At 40.9% G+C, this 15026-nt stretch overlaps 1 protein-coding gene across 1 annotated transcript in view; it reads right to left on the bottom strand.

Moving 5' to 3' along the window:
• Positions 1-793: 793 nt before the first annotated feature.
• FOXO3 (forkhead box O3) overlaps positions 794-15026 on the bottom strand; it is a 121703-nt gene continuing 107470 nt past the window's right edge. Inside the window, exon 3 of the mRNA XM_066607493.1 lies at positions 794-10504. The gene's annotated coding sequence lies outside the window, so the exon portion shown is untranslated. The remainder of the gene's footprint in view (positions 10505-15026) is intronic.

Here is a 15026-nt window from a genome sequence, read left to right as displayed (position 1 = left end):
GTTGTATCGCTGCAAGGGAAAAATTGCCCATGTAAATACACCCATTGCAAATAATGAGTTGTATTTTCGTAAGAGTGTTATGCTTCTGATTTCAAAGTCTGCACATGGAAAAATCCAGGCCTTGTGAATAACAGCATGAATTGCCATAGCTTTCAACTGAATGTTGAAATACCACGGATTTCAGCATGGAATACACACAAAATGAGACCATGTGAAAGGGATCTTATAGTTCTGCTGTGACTTTGTTATATTGTTAATTTGTACCTTGTTTATGTTATCCATTTGACTTAGGCCTCATGTCCATAGGTGGATCGGATTCCAATTGTGGTAGCCCGTGGCAGAGTCTGACCCTGCCCACGGCCGAGGACTGGTCTTCTATTTCATTCTCTACGGATGTGTGCGTAAGTGTCGGTTGGCGCGCCGCCACACATTAGTAGTTTGTTTTTTTTAAGTCCTGCTTTCCCATGGAATCCGCAATTCAACTGTAGACAGGCCACAGGTCGGATGGCTTTCATTGACTTCAAGGGAAGCCATCCGTGTGGGATCCGCACTGAAATGGAGCATGCTGTGATTTTTTTCCAGACCAAGAGGTCCGCAAATCAACTCCTTATGCTTTATTTCATTTGTGGATGCCCATGTTTCCCTATGGGCGCCTTGACTTGCGGATCTTCCTCAAATCAGATCCGCCCATGGACATTGGGCCTTATAGTGACTTAATCAATCACAGTCTCATGCAATGGAACAGTTCTTGTTTTCTTTAATAAAGAAATAAATCTCAAACAAAAAGCCAAGCCAGAGATCCATTATGCTTTATTTACATGCATCACCATCTTGTTTTTTTGTTTTTTGTTTGTTTTTTTGTTACAAACTAGGTTACAATTTAAAATACACAAGGCAATACCTACTAACATCACGTGGAGTAAAGCACTGCTTTTCTGTTGCAATTGGAATGGGGAAGGGTGTCCGAATCAGGGTGGTGCATAAAAGGTAGTATAGTTGTGGGCTGGTCGCCTTCCCGTGGCTAATAGTGTAAATGATTTTAAAATAAAAGCACCCGGCATAGGCTACACAGGTCATGTGACAACATGTAAACTTTGAAAACACCTCTGATATTCCGTCATGAACAACGTGTAAGTGAATGTGTTCTGACAATATACATTAGGCTTATGTTTCTGACATTAATAAAAGACATACAGAAATAAGTTGGCTGTTGTAATTTACACTGTTCAGAACGGGGGCGCTCAGGTCTTCCAACGATATAGAGAGCACCATCGTGCCTTGAGTTATTCCTTCATTTATATTAGCTGAAATTAGAGATTAACCCTATATTAACTGAAGTTACACACAGAAGAGGAAACGTTTCATGACATAAAAGGGAATAGCACGCCATGTTGTTGAAAGGCTACACTCTTGAAAAGAGGAGACACTATTCTTAAGGTGAAGTAATACTATCCGATCTCTGACTTTATAGACAAAACAGGATACACAAGTAAAGAAAAACACATCATACTTAATTGAAGTAATGCTCTTTTAAACAAGGTGTCCCATAGCACTCAAGTCTCTAGCACTGTTACATATCAATTATGAGATTGCAGGCGCTTTATTTTCCATAAAAACTGTTATACGTTTCACTCCATATAGCATTTATATATGTATATATATTTATTTGTTATCACATACATAAAATGGCAGAAAACATAAGAGCTTTCCTATATTTACTTAAGCTATGTAACGTAATCGGCATGAGGGACAGGAAAAAAGTGTTAAGAAGCTAGGTATGAGTTTTTGACAGGAGACAAACAGTAATTTTGGGCATAGTCACTTAGCAACACTGTAGAGACAAAGCCAATGCTTTGGCAACTTATAGTCATTTGGTTTAGGGAAGCAATTTTCAAGTATATATATATATATATATATATATATATATATATATATATATATATATATATACACACACACACACACACACACATATATATATGTATACATATATATATATATATACACATATATATATATGTATACATATATATATAATTAAATGACAACATGCATATTTAAAAAAAGGACTAAGAAACATCTAAAGACCCTTTAGATGTATATTAGCAGAGTTTACTATTGCACAATGTTAATGAATCAGTCTAAAAGCCATACTTTGTCATACTTTTCCCACTGTTAATAAATCATATATCTGTTAGAAAAGATCACCAGACCAAAGCCAGGCAAATCAATACTTGTTAACCGGTGGTCTTTGAAGCACAGAAGGGACCTATTAAAAAGAGTACAAATGGGAGAGCTGATGAATAGGGGTCATTACAAGTTACAGTTCCCCTCGCATCAATGTATTCCTTGTACAGAGTGAAATTACTTTGCCCTCTCCTCACTCTCATTATACATTGGTGATGTCCTTGTGATTTCTTTTCCTTGAGCCATTGAAATGAATGCAGAAACATGTAAAATGTAAGAGTAAGATCTGCTTCTAACTTTGGAATCCAGAAATAATTTTTGTTCCAGTTAAGCAATAATCCTGACTTGCTTCCCATAAAAGCGGCTTGTGTATTGTTTACTTGCAATCATTTGTTCAATAGCACGTTTTTTTAAAAGACCGGATTTGCAAAGTTAATCAGCAGATCGAGTGCTGAAAAACTATTTCATTTTGTACTACACTGCTAGGGGTTGCTAGGTGATAGTGCTCCTTTAAATCTTGAGCCCAGCATGAGGCAGCCCCCCTACTTTGGAGGGATTACAGGCATCTGTATGTATGCATTCCTGTAAAGAAGATTTCAGTCCCCTATTACAGCACCATTAAGGATAAAATTCCATGAGCAGCAGACATGACAAGCAGCTTCCTGACGCTGAACACATTTGGGTCCATTCTGCTACAGGAATACAACCAAATGTATATGTGAGTAATGACACAGTCTGTTCAGCACTGTTTACTAGAACCTATTCTGCTACATTGCACTGGTGCAAAACTATTCCGTTTCACATCATGTAAATACTGACAAATCTGACCATGATCTCCTCCCTCGCCTTTATAAACTCCTCCACAAGGAGGAGGCAACCTGGAAATAAAGGAAAGGAGTGCACTATTAAGGAGCAGCTAACTCCATTATCTTGTAGATGCTGAATGTGCTGTGCTTGAGACTTCTAAAATGACAACCACGCTAACACAGACCATATTGACTAAAGTATTCCTTCCTGTAAACATTGTAACATTGGATTAACAAGTCGGAGACCATCACTGGCAAGGCTCATCTATCAGCTTGCAATTCAATTTGAAAGGCTATGTGCTTATTTGCAACCGATGCATCCAAAATGAAAAAGAAAGAAACTTTGCGGATGATCTTGATTAACAATCTCCAAGTAGTTTGTGTATACCGCTTCTGCGCAGATCTGCTTCTCCATGGTAAGACTACAAACTTAGAGTTTTGTCATTATAACAAAACCCCATCTACCTGCTCTGTTCTGCCCGGCCTAAATTAAAAAAAGAGGGCATACTCGCCTATCTTAGAGCCTCGGGACTTAGCCGAGAGGTGCTGCCGGTATCGGCGGCGACTTCCGGGTTGATGGTCTAGTGGAAGTCAAGTGTCGTCTGCTGCCAATCAGAGGTCACAGTGAAACTGTACATACATCACCATACATGCTCCTGGTAAACATGTATGGTGATGCTGCGGCCTCTGATTGGCAGCAGACATCCGCTGGACCGTCATCCTGGAAATCGCTGCCCGGTACCGTCTCCTAGCTGTATCCCGGGGCTCCAGGACAGGCGAATATGCCCTCTTTTTTATTTTAGGCCGGGCCACGTAGGAGGATGGGGTTTTGTTGTAATAACCATGGGTACACACAGGTCTGTATAGGAGCTATATGCGCAAAACATTTAATCTAGACTAATTACAAAATTGCTTCAATTTTTATTTTAAATGCTTGGAGCTGCAAGGAAAAACTGCAAGAATTGCTCAGCCATTAAAGGGTATTCTGATGAATCCTGTGAGGAAGTCACATGACAAGTCTTGAATACTCAGACATAGCATAAAAAGTAAGGGGAGTGACAAAACCCAAGGAGACACACTCATTCAGGAAGCAAGCAGACTCCTCCGCCATGGTGGGAATACTTAGCTATCCATCACAATGATAACTACACAAGGTTCCCAGGAAAGCATTGGTATTTTCTGCCTTCTAAATTTAACTGCTTACAATACTGTATGATATTGTCACTACTACGGTACTTCTTCTGTATGTCCTCAAGAAAAACTCCAGCTGAAACTAAAAATTGTGTCATGGACTGTTGTTGGCCGTTTAGTTATTTACGACCCTCGGCGACCCTAAAGGCAAAGTCCCTCCATGTTTTTCGGTTTTGCACTGCTTCTTTCAGTTGGTATCTGCGCCAGTATCAGCTTTGACCGTAGGTGGAATCCGCTATACCAACACGGTCACGTGAGCCTGGCCTTACACTGAAAAATGCTATTTTGCATAGGCATGGACCTTGAAAAGATGCGTTTTACTTTAGAAATTGCCATTTCTAATCTTTTTAGTATGGCTACTCACAAAAGTGCCAAATCAGAGTCCAGTGGGCGCTTCCTTTCAAATGCTGCAAATATTTGTCCCCCTACATTGTGATCACCGCATTATTGAGGTTCCCCCAGTGCATTTCCTCAAGTCCTCCAGATCCCTCTGCTGCTGTTGGGCTGCTTCTTCTCAGTCTCTGCAATCTGACAGGTGGCATCTGAGAAAAGATGGTGCTGCAGGAGCAATAAGCGGAGGAGCCTAAAGGCCATACTTGTACTGAAAGCGCCTGACTACAGAAGAGACTGCTCGTAGTCAGAATAGTCTGGATAGCAACAGAATTCCATACAGCAGTGGCAGTGAAACAGAGCAATGAAGGCAAAATTAAAATATATATTACAATTTGTAATATAAATCCCTAACTTGCCATGTCAATAATGCGAACAGAGCCTATAAAACAGTCCTCAGCAGCATTATTGGCCTGCTGCAAATTACAAGGGTGGCAGTTGTCATTCATCTCTCTGGGGTTTTCCTTTAAGCATCAAATCTTGTAATATAAAAAGCAAACGTTCTCTAAATGTTTTATATTATGATAGCTTTACCTGAAATAAAACGATTATTTAGAATAACCTCATCGACTTTTTCCAACTTTATTTTCTGAATGGCACAAAAGCAATGCATTCTGGAGTTTTATTGGTTGTTAGAAGCAGTTTTGATACGACAAAATGTAAGAGCAGCAACATATTCACCTTCATCAAAATGCATTATATTGGCCTATAAGTTAATGACACCAATGGTGTACTCAATTGTAAGTAAGCAAGGAATTCAAGGGCACCAGGACAAGAGACACAGAAGTAACTATGCAAGTATACAGTCCTTCTCAAGAACAAATGCTCCTATGGAAATGTTAGTAGAATGTGTATTATCGCATTATTGTACTACATAACTGGTGGACAGATGACTGTTCGATTGTCCTCTGGTCTGAAGATTGAGGTTTTCATGTTATACATTTAAATGCAGAAACTAAAAAAAAAATTAAAACTATTATGGGATCACAAAAGGAACTTAAAAGGATGTCTACCAGAAAGAAAAATGTAGAAAGGTTCTATGCTGAGATATGACTATTAACCCCTTGAGTGGCGGGTTTCCTACCACCCTGTCGTACCCACCAGGGCAGGTTTTTTAAATGGTCTAATCATTGAATTTCAACTAATTTTGCAGTTGCGTTCCAAGAGCCATAACTTTTTTATTTTTCCATTGACCAGGCCATATGAGGGCTTGTTTTTGCAGGACAAGTTGTACTTTTTGATGGCATCATTTTGGGGTATATATAATGTATTGCATAACTTTTGCAAAAACATTTGTAGGGAGATTGGGGGAAAAAAAAGAAATTCTGCCATTTGTTTTTTGGATTTCATTTGTACGGCGTTCAACATGCAGAATAAATAGTGTGATAACATTATTCTCTGAGTCACATCGTCCCGGCGATACCAAGTTTATACAGTTTTTATGTTTCACTATTTTTGTACATTTTAAGCATTTTTTTTTTAAAGGTTTGCTTTTGTGTCGCCACATTCCAAGAGCCGTATTAATTTTATTTTTCCATTGCTGGCCCTCTAGAAGGGCTTGTTTTTTGCGGGATGAACTCTAGTCTTCATTTATCTATTTTTTAGAACAGTTAAAATTTTGATCGCTTTTTATTCCATTTTTTCTAGTGGCAAGATTAACAAAATCTGTAATTCTGGAATGTTTTTTATTTTTATTTTACACTGCATTCTTTGAGCAGTATAAATAATGTATTAAAGTAATTCTACAGGCTAGTATGATTATGCCAATACCAAATCGTAATAGTTATTTTTCTTTTTCATGACATATTTTCACACTTAAAAAAAAAAGTAATAAAAGTTTAAATCACCTTCCTTTTGCCATATCTATAATAAAAAAATCTAAATCATAAAAGAAAAATACATATTTGGTATCGCCGCGTCCGTAAAAATCCGATCTATCAAAGTAGTGCATTATTTACTCTGCACAGTGAACGTAGTCCGAAAAAAAAATAAAGAACGCCACAAATGCACTTTTTCAGTCACCCTGTTTCCCAGAAAAAATGCAATAAAAAGCGAACAAAAAGTCATATGTATTCCAGATTGGTACCAACGTAAACTACAGGACATCCCGCAAAAAATGAGCCCTCATTTAACTACGTCGACAAAAAAATAAAAAAGTTATTGCGCGCAGAAGATGCAGCAGAAAATAATTTAAAAAAATTAAATGTACAAGTACTACAGCAAAAAAAAAAGTTATACAAGTTTGGTATCGTAGTAATCGCACCGACCCATAGAATAAAGTTATCAGCTCATTTTTGTTGCAGTTTGTGCGCCGTAGAAACAAGACGCACATGAAAGATGGCGGAATGTCTTTTTTTAAAATTTTACTCCACTTAGAATTTTGTAAAAGTTTTTCAGTACATTATACGGTACTTTAAATAGCACCATTGAAAAATACAACTTGTCCCGCAAAAAAAAAAACAAGCCCTTATACAGTGACGTTGATGGATAAATAAAGGAGTTATGATTTTTTAAACGGGGGGAGGAAAAAAAGAGGCCATGTCATTAAGGGGTTAAATAATGTACCAAATTCCTTCTCTGGGTCATTACGACGCAGGGATACCACATGTGTGATTTTATTTTAAATTTTTTACAAAGTAAAGGGAGACAAGTGTTTTTATTTTTATTTAATAATTTTTTTTACTCTTGTTTTTTTTTTTAACTTTTTTTTAAATTTTTGTCCCTTTAGGGGACTTCCACAGGGACCCATCAGGACCCCCTGATCACTTTCTGGGGGTCCAATGGTGACAGCCCTTTACATGCTGCAGTGACAGCCCTTTACATGCCGCAGTCACATAGACTGCAGCATGTAAAGGGTTAACACAGCAGAGATCAGAGGTTTTCTTTGATCTCTGCTGTAAGAGCTGGTGCCTGGCTATCCTCTTACAGCCAAGCACCAGCTCTCCCTGTCACAGAGACCGTCGGCTTGCTTCTGACAAGCTGATGGTCTCTATGGCAACCTATAAACAAAGCAGGAGACTTAGAAGCAGGAGATTGCCGGCATATTGGCAATATCTTCTGCTGGTTTTTCAAAGCCCTTGCTTTGTTCTCTGTGGGACTGTGCAGGCAGAGCACAATGTCACAGCTTGTGGCATTGTGCTCTGCAGCTCCCATAGTGATACATAGCCCGAAAATCTTCCGGGCTATATCCCTATCGGCAGTGGAGCTCGTCCCGGAAAATTTACGGGCGTGCCACTCAAGGGGTTAAAGCCCGAAAGCCTAAGAATTTGGTGACATGTCCCCTTCTAATTTGTCAGGTGTCGTAAGTGAGAACGTCCACGTATTTTGAGATTCAAAGCAACACAAGGTCTCCATGAGGATACTTCACCTAATAACAGGAAATGTTCTGGGCAGAATCCCTCAGTGGTGTAGTCTCAGGCTTTCAAGTTCGAGGAATCGTACTTCAGCTTAGAAATAAGATGTTTAAAAATTATTTCCACATTTCAATGTACATTAAAGGGCTTTTTATTTTCTTCTGGTAGGTCACCTTGAGTCAAAATCATAAAGGAGTTACCACTAAACTACAATGGCACACATCAGATGGTTACATAAGTAAAAGGTCCTTGATTCTGGACTTTCACCAATGTTCTTAACAAATAGATCCAAGCTCCAAGCTTTAGTGGAGAGATAAGCACCTTGCTTTAGAGGACAGATCAATTGATCAAAACCCTAGAATTGTTGACAAGGGACGCACTTATAGCTAGTAACATATTAATTATAGCCATTAATATTTTGGAAATACTGTGTGTCTACCATTAATATTTTTGACTTATGTGCATTCTCCTCAGTCAAATCTCTAATCACTTCCTCCTTGTGTTCACAATAAGGCCTTTTTGTAAGAAGCAGAAGCCTGGATCAGAACATATGTATCTGAGAGAAAACATACTGAAGTACAGTCACGAAATGGAGGAATTCACCATGTTCAGTAGATTCACAGTTAGGTGATGTGCTATGATGCTGTGCTCTATGGAAGGACCAGAAAATAAGGGTAATGAGTTTGTAAACAAAGCAGCTGCCCAATGGGTAAAAAATAATTTAAAGAAAATCACAGATTTTATCTACTTTTAGGGCGTTAACTTTATATATTGTGCTGGAGGAAATTAGCCATTTTTGCTGATCTAGTGAACTATGGGTACCGGTGACTGCTCAGTTATTCAGATCTGAGAGGGCTAGTTGGAGTATGCTGCATTTAGAGTACAAGCACAGGTGCGTTGGGCAAACATGGTCAAGAGTACTATTATCTACCACATGCATTGTTGTAATGACTGACAATGAGTGGTACGAAAAAAATTAATGAGTACAAATATTACAGTACAAAGATTTCCGGACGTCTTCCAATACACAAATTTAATTTAAAAAAATGAATAATTGCCAGGTCTGGAAGGTGTAATAACAGGTTTTAGAAATTCAGTAGTGGGGTAAGTCAGTTTATGTTTCTGATGTTACAGTGGCCACGCCATAGGGACGCATGCGCTTATCCTTTATGTGAAGGGAAAAAAAGCTAGATTGCTTCTGCTTCCTAACACTCATGCATAATGATTAATCTCTGTACATAACAAAATATATTTATATATTTATATTCATAATGCCATAATGCAAAGGAAAAAGTCTTCATATACCAATCAAGTACAGAATGAGTATAGACAGATCATTTGCCTCTGTACTATATATATATATATATATATATATATATATATATATATACATATACATATACATACATATATAATCTGCAATAATGTACCATTGATGTTCGTTCACAATATGCTCCCCCAAAAGTCAACAAAAAAACCCAAAACAAGAAACAAAAAAAAAATCCATAGAAAAATAAAGATCAGACATGATGAGGATTAGTATGGAAGGGCCTTTTCGGCACCACTGTGATTTCCATATAATAGTGTAACCTGAAATCCCTTTCTCCTACACAGGCAGTGCAGGAAGTATGGGACATTATCTTATGCTTCCATCAGGGTTTCCAAATGCAGAATATACTATTCAAAGCAAAGTGATGGAAGACCCATATAGTGCAATGCTTGGTGCAAACACCCCATGTACTGTGGTGGTTTTGGTACACATGCATACACAGCATTGCCAATAGACTGCTATGTTTGCCAGATATCCTAGGTTTACACCCATTCTGGTCATTTGGTGATAAGAAGCTTAAAAACAAAACAAAAAAAATCCTAACACATAAATCGCGAACAAACTGTATAAATGTCACTGTTGTGGATATAGTAGTAAAATACAGCAGTATACAACTGATTTGGGAGACAGGAAGTAGTACCATGTCAGCAACATATTTATCCCTGAATTGCATCATTGAAAAAAAAAACGGAAACGGAAATGAGCGTTAAGTAAAGTGTCTTCCATGGAAAATTCTGCCTTTATGGCATAACGGAGAAACAGTAGATTAACTGTTAGCTTGCGTGAATACTATCAGAATATTTCTCTTACGGTTTGCTTGGGACTTGGAGAGGGGAACATGAAAGAAAAAGAGAATAGAGAATATTCCCCTAGAAATGAAGAGCGTGATTCAGAGGTCTACAGCTGGTGGGGGACGTGATGCGTGGCAGCTATGCCAGCTATGACTGTTGACAAACACCACTGCATAACAAGACTGTGCCCACAAGAAGATCACATTCTTCCATCCATGTGCTCATCTTGTGCAGACATTTTTGCATACTTGAACAATGAATGGGGGAGGTGTATGGATTATCCTGGAAGAATCTTTACTTGAGCTTGAAGGATTTCTGCTAACAGTCATTGCAGGGTAGGAAATTGGTGCAGGATTCATGAAAAGGTCAGAAGCTGTAAACAGTATCACTGTCCTCTTGCTGACAGCAGTTTTGGCAAAGGGTTTAATCCATAGGGTCACTTGTCAGTTCCTCAGCCTGGAAGAAATGAGAAAAGCAGTTAGTACAGGAACATCTGCGATGAGTTCTACCTCTTAAGGCCTTAGTCACACGGGCGTTTTTTCACGCGATTTGCGGATCGCATGACGGATGCGCATCCGCAAATCGCGTGACCGCTGCGCGCAAGTCGCCCGCAAATCGCCCGAAAATCTGCTCTTAGCCGCGTTTCATTAGAAACGGGCCGGAGCTGTCCAGCGCATTGCATTCAATGGAGACGGCAATAGAGCCGGCTCCATTTAAAGCAATGCGCTGCGGGCGAGCCCGGGATGAATTGTCGGGAAGGGCTTAAATATATAAGCCCTTCCCTGCAATTCATCCTAAAATGTGTAAAAATAAAAAATATATATATACTCACCTTCTCCCGGCAGCCGCAGCGGGTGTGAAGGGGGTGTGAGTCAGACCTGCCCCGATTGGCTCAGCGCTGAGCCAATCAGAGGCATGTCTCACTCACACCCATTCATGAATTCATGAATGGATGTGAGTCAGACCTGCCCCTGATTGGCTCAGCGCTGAGAGGCAGCAGTCACTCACCCATTCATGAATTCATGAATGGGTGTGTGAGTGAAACCTGCCTCTGATTGGTCAGGGCTGTGACCAATCAGAGGCAGATCATTCAGCAAGCGGGGATTTTAAAGCCCCGCCGGCTGATTAGTGCTGAGAAGCAGTTCAGGAGAACTGACAGCGGCCGCGGCTGGACTCCGGCTGCAGCGGAAAGGTGAGTATACAATTTTTTTTAATTTTAACACATTTTAGGATGAATTGCAGGGAAGGGCTTATATATTTAAGCCCTTCCCGACAATTCACCCCACGCACGCCGGCAGCCCATTGCTTTCAATGGAGCGGCTGTATTGCCGGCTCCATTGAATTCAATGGGCAAACATCGTTCTTCTCTGCCACAGCTGTTACAGCTGTGGCAGAGAAGAATAATTTGTCTTCTATATGTTCTCAATGGGGTCGGCGCTGCTGCCGCCGGCCCCATTGAGCGCATATAGAGAAGAGAACAGGAATCGCAGATCGCAGATAGGTGCGATCTGCGATTTCTGTTCTATAATTTATCGGACGAGTGCATAAAAAGCGCTCATGTGTCCGATACCATTGCAAAGCAATGGTTTTATAAAATCGCCGGACGCATGCGCAAATCGCGACTAAAAACGCCCGTCTGACTAAGGCCTAACAGTCACAGGCCACTACATGATCTACACATTATTTTTTATTAGATCCCTAGCAGTATAGTATTGATTATTGCGGTCCATGGCAATAGACTAGTTAGATATACTAATGCACGTTGAATTCATTTTATTTTATACCTTGTAGAACTATACATGGACACCTTTAGGGGGATTTTTTCACTTAAATTTTGGGCTGACGATCATTTTTACAAAAGGGTTTAATTCATTAAAAGTTTTGCACCATTCATCATCTTCTGCAGCTCCTACATATCACTGTATATAGAAGATGCTGCAGTCTAAGGGCCCTTTTACACAACACAATTATCGTTCTCCCACAGGATTTTGAATGATAATCATCCTGTGTAAAAGCATGCTGAAACTGAATGACCGGACGAGAATGGTCCAGTCGTTCACTTTTAAACAGCTTAAAATCCGAACACATCGTTTAGTGTAAACAGCAGCCGTTCAGTACTGACCGACCGCTGCTTACAGTGAATGGAGAGGGGCGGGGGGAGAGAACTCTCCTCCAGTACTGTTGTATGTTGTCTACACCGGATGTAGGGGAGTAGACATGGGTTGGCCGGGGACAGCAGTAGGGAAGGGCCAGGCTGATAGCTGTACACACCCCCTCTGGCATGTACGTTTCCTAGCAGCTGTTTTAGAGCTGGCCTCTGCAGCATCCCATGTGGTCTCAGACTTTCACAGCTTCCAGGTCCTGCCGACCCTGTTAGTGTCCTGCTGCCGTTCACCACCTCCATGTCACATTTGCAGAGGTCTCTCATGGCGTCCTCCGTCCATGTTGAAGCCTGGACCCCTCCGTCTCTCACCCCCACCATCTCACATGGTCCCATGCCGTCTGCACTGAGCTGCCTCCGAACGGTGCTGTTTAGGGCCCTGCTGTGCTGGCTCATCAGTGCTGCCACCAGCAACGCTGTCGCTCTCCCCGTTCTCCCTGTGGCCGCTGCAGAGGGGGCCCGCTGTCACTCTAGCAGCAGTAGCGGCCGCAGCTTCAGGGCCAGCCCTGATTCCAGCAGCATATGTCTGTGTGAGGCCCGGGAGGATGAGGCAGGAGGTCCAGCTCAGGAGGGCATATCTGTGACAAACAATCAGCCGCTGGGGGCGTGTCCTTCAACTCAGCACTGCCAAAGCATGTCTTCACCAATTATTCTGGTGGAGACAAGATACAACAGTACCCTCTCCTCCAGCTGTCCCACCTCCCTGCTGGCCGCGCTGTGAGTGATCCAGCGATACGTGCTTCTGTGTAACAGCACGGGAGCGAGGATACATGGGGACGAGTGTCTGGCATCGTTTGCCCGACACTCGTTATGTGTAAAAGTCTCGGTTAGAGATCTTTCAGTGAGGCCATCCTCACTGGTGGCTTAGTTCCCCTCTGCTCTCTCTTCTCCCACACTTTTAATCAGCTACTTTCTGACCATAACAAAGGTGAACTCTGTATACATCTTGTATGTTATCCTGATTTATATTGACTTGTGCTATATGATCTACAATATATGGTCTGAGTTTAATGGAGAGCAGCAGTGCCGGCATTTCTCCATATGCAGTGCTTGCAGTCAAACAAGATTAACTTCCATACGAATAAAATAAAGCAGAAATGGATGAGATGGGATAAAGTTAAATGTGAGCATGCAAGAGCTTACTTTATTTAAAGGAGCCATAATACAATCTCTGAAATGTGCAGCTGGCAATTCATGGAATGATATGTATGTATAGCTTTATGAATGTCTGAATTTGGATGTCAGTGGACAGAAGACACATAGGAGCCAGGTGGGAGAATTCCCATTTCTAACCCATTAACATGGGCTACAATATTTTTTCTTGCATTGATAACTATAGTTTTTGAATTTAAAGAAAATCGTGGTAACATTTTGGAAGCCATAGAGATGGGGATTGTCATAAATGCTCAATTCATTACCTTGGTTCAGAACAAACTGTCTAATCGCAAAAACAGAGGAACTCTCGCATCTTAGTCCTATTCACTTGAACGAGGATCAGCTGCAGCACATGACAAAACTTATGGACATGAATAGTGATGTATCTGGGAGAAAAAGTTAGAGCCTTTGTTCTAATCCATGGGCGGACACATTTACTGTACACCACTTGATAAGACAATGCTTGTCCTTCGACCCCCAGGTAACATAATCTAATGCCCAGTTTACAAGGATCGATAATCATTCATTAAATGCAGGCAAACAACTGAATCATGAGTCTTGGGCACTTAGCAGGCAGTTTAACCCTTTCCAATCCACTGTCTGACCTCTGAAGACATTATGATTTAAGGCTGTACAGCTCCGATGTTGGAAGACGTCCATCCGGGTTCTCTTACTCTATATTGCCAGCCTCTCTGCTGTCGGAGCCTATCCAACGTATCACCTCATGCAGTACTGGCTTTAGCCAGCATATAGCGCCGTTGTATAACGGCAGAAAAAGAGTAAGCCCCCTAGAAAAACCAGGATACAAATTGGATTGGAAAGGGTTAAACACTGATTGTTCAGTGTTTCACGAAGGAATGTGGGTCAGGAATGCTATTTTTTCTCCTTAGGGAGAGCACCTAGAAGGTGAGTAAGGAGACTTATAAGGCCATTCATGCTCCTCTGGGTAATATGCAATATGGGAGATAACACAATACCTTTGTAGTGCCATCTATTGGAAGGCAGCATTCCTGCAAGTCAATGTTAGACTCTTTATAAAAGCCTTGTAACAATGACTGGGAATTGAAAGCCAAGCCAGAATCCACATACAGACAGTTATTTCAGGGTGTTTGCCCCTCATCCATGTGCGGTAGGTTTATGGCTTGGCTAGCGAGAGACCTGTGACGGGGGTCAAGAACGCTATCTCTTCTCGTTGGGGAGATCACCTAGATGGTGAATGAGGAGATGAATGTAAAACACTGAACAAGTGCCCGAGGACCGCACGAGACATATGCAGTCTAAACGGGCTGCGTGAGCACGAAGGAGCTGGTGAGATTGTCGGCTCATGTAAAATGGGCATAACTTGTATATTGTATAAACTTCCTGCTGGAGTTTTGTTTGCAAGAATCATGCCATGCATGGCCCGCCTATATTTACCGTATTTTAAGGGGATGCATTACTATTTGGTTCATGTGCTACCAAATACTATGGTTACTCAAACTCCAGTATAAAAAATGTTCCCTTGCAAAATATGAGGGAGATAATGTTGAGCTCATGTGTGGTACCACACAGGAGTAAACAGCACTGCAGATGAGCTCCTCAATTTACATTTAATTTTACCTTGTAATGCGCAAACCTGGAAAATGTTGACACTGTGAATGAAAGAAGGAAACAGAACCAAAA

Source organism: Eleutherodactylus coqui, chromosome 1 (genome assembly GCF_035609145.1).
Source record: "Eleutherodactylus coqui strain aEleCoq1 chromosome 1, aEleCoq1.hap1, whole genome shotgun sequence".
Classification (NCBI taxonomy): Eukaryota; Metazoa; Chordata; class Amphibia; order Anura; family Eleutherodactylidae; genus Eleutherodactylus; species Eleutherodactylus coqui.
The sequence above is the reverse complement of the archived record's forward strand: the minus strand, read 5'-3'. Positions and strand labels throughout refer to the sequence as shown.